A 2688-nucleotide genomic window follows, 5' to 3' on the forward strand; every position below is an offset into this window, starting at 1 on the left:
GATAAGGACAACCCCTACGTGCATTCGTCTTTGCCACTCGTGTTTCGAGATTACGTTAGACGACTGTTTCTCAAGATACATATAACAACTCGATCATGATCGCAACCAATCAATGGTCGAACACTTATACTTGAATGCTATCACAAGAAGCGACAACTATTGTTGAGCATATTTCTTGGTAGAGAGGTGGAGATGGCGAGGGAAAAGAGGTGGATGGAATTTGCACACTTTGTGTTAAAGAGTCTTTCCGTGTGTTGAAGAGTCTTTCGTTCATACACGTTCACAAAATCAAAAGTCATGATTCATTATAAACCAACATTCATGTCACAAGACTTTCAATATAAGACTAAAATTCCACACACATTGGAGTACTCTTATCCATCCATTTTCATTCACTTTTCCACCATGCTTCTCCTTACAGCGCAAGTGATTTGGATCATTATGTTCGTGACCTCCATGTTAGCAGACGAGCGGTTTCGGTAACCGCCCACCACCCCACTACACATCTCACGGAGTGCACGCTGTGCACTCCATGGAGACGCAGCCTCTCCCTATAAAAGGGAGAGGAAGGCTCTGCCAAAGTGGGGCTTCTCCAGCGAGCAGTGAGGGTGTGGTGCATGAGAGGCAAGTGATTGTGCGTCCAAGTGATGTGTTGTGCCGGAGAGAAGAGAAAGAGGGAGAACAGCTGCCGGTGGTGGATTTGATTTGTGGAATCGTGAGGTGCTTTCCGTCTACCGTGATCGCTCCTCCGATGGTGAGAAACTTCAATCGGGCAAGGCACGCTACAACAGGTATATCTAACAATGGTATCAGAGCTTGTATGTACCTGTTAATTGCTGTTCTGTTTGAGTTTTCCACGATGGAAACTCAAAGAACAGAGAAATCGCAGCGATTTCTCTGTTTCTCTGTTCTTTCTGCCCCTTTTCTATTTTGTCGTCGCAAGCGACAGTGCACAGGCACTGTCCGCAACATTTTCCCGATCAGCGCACAGGCGCTTCCAGCCCGCGTGATGCCGTGACGCAGGCGAAGTTCCGGCCAGCAGAGTGCCTAGTCCAGGCTAACACCGGCGATGTTGGTCGGCGGCACGGCAGGGCTGGCGTCGGCATCTCTGGCGACGGCAAGGGGCTGGCGCTGGAGTGGATGGAAAAGGAGGCATGTGCTTAGAGCACGGATAAGGACCGAAAGGTTCGGGCGGCAGCAATTAAAATTTTTTTTCTTGCTGAGGAAGAAAGAAGAACAGTGAAATAAAATAAAATAAAATAAAACAGCGATAACTACTGTGCTTCGTGCACAGTGGTAAGAAAAAGAAGAGTTACTGTTTTTTTAATTAAAAAAAAGCTACTGTTAGTATGGTTTAGGTGTTTTTATTTGGGCCAACCCAAATAGCTTCTCAATGAAAGCACCTTAAGTCCAATACATTTTTAAAAAAATCAGTTTTTTTTTTAAAAGATGGATTGGGCTGAATTGAATCAACCCAAATGGGCTTGTCAATTTGGACCGGATCAGAAATTGAAATTAGGATTTTCAATTTGGGCTAGACTTAATTGAAATTGAATTTCAATTTAATTAATAATTGGGACAGCCCAATAAGATTTCATTGGAAATCTAAAAAAAACCTCATATGCAAATGAATTAGTTTTATTTATAAATTGATTAAAATTATTGGGCTGTTCATATATTAATTGGATTTCACTGAAAAATCAATTAATCAAATTAGGTCATATTTCTAATTAGTTCAATTTTTGGGCGTTCAATTAGAAAGACTCAATTTGAAAATCATATGTCCAATTAGCCCAAACAAGTGAAATGTCAAGTGCTTTGGCACGGTGACAACACTTCAGAAGTGACAACCAAGTATAAATAATTAGTCTTGGTTAGTGTTGATATTGGTCAATTATGCTCATAATTGAGAAGTTGTTTGAACAATTTATACTCAAGAAACAATTCAATAGGATTAGTAAACATGATAAATATCATACATGGTGCTCAGGTGTCTGGGGTGCTTGGAGCTATGTGATATTTTAGTTCTTATGGAACTTGTCATGTTGAGTCTTCAAAGTATCAATCGACTGATCATAGGATCTGTTGACAAAGCTCCTCTAAATCAAGAAGATTTGTTTTTCTTGACTTATTGTGCATGATCTATGCATGTATAAATTGAATTAAGCTAGTATATGTGCTGGTTTGTCAGTTTTGTACTGACTTCATTAATTTCAATTTTTCGAGATGGCACAGATGATTACTACTATGACTCGACGTGAAATGATGCGTAATAAGCCGAGGAAAATTATCTAGTTGATATATTATGATCCAGCTTATAGAGTTAGTAGACACATGGGGAGGTTGAATAGACTATTTAATTTTGGCACCTAGAGATGTAGGATTTTTTCAATTTTGGACAACTGCAGGATTTAAGCTTTGATTCGTTCATTGCCTGAAAACCTGCAAGTTGAAGCACTTCAGATATAGGAGCGTCGTATGAAACGTATTACATATACTGAGTTGTGCACAGAACTGCTTCACTATGTTGATTGTGAAGAGGATCCAGAAGAAGAACCAAGAGAAGACTCTGGAGAGGACACTTCTGAGGGATATTTGAGTTCATTACAGGATTCTGTATCCTGGTATCATCCAATTGAAGATGTTTCTGTTCAGCCTAAAAGGATAAGCTATGTTTGGATTATCACT

The sequence above is a fragment of the Curcuma longa genome, chromosome 21 (assembly GCF_044706935.1).
Source record: "Curcuma longa cultivar G26 ecotype Majalengka, Jawa Barat chromosome 21, ITB_CL_G26_1.1, whole genome shotgun sequence".
In the NCBI taxonomy this organism is placed as follows: domain Eukaryota; kingdom Viridiplantae; phylum Streptophyta; class Magnoliopsida; order Zingiberales; family Zingiberaceae; genus Curcuma; species Curcuma longa.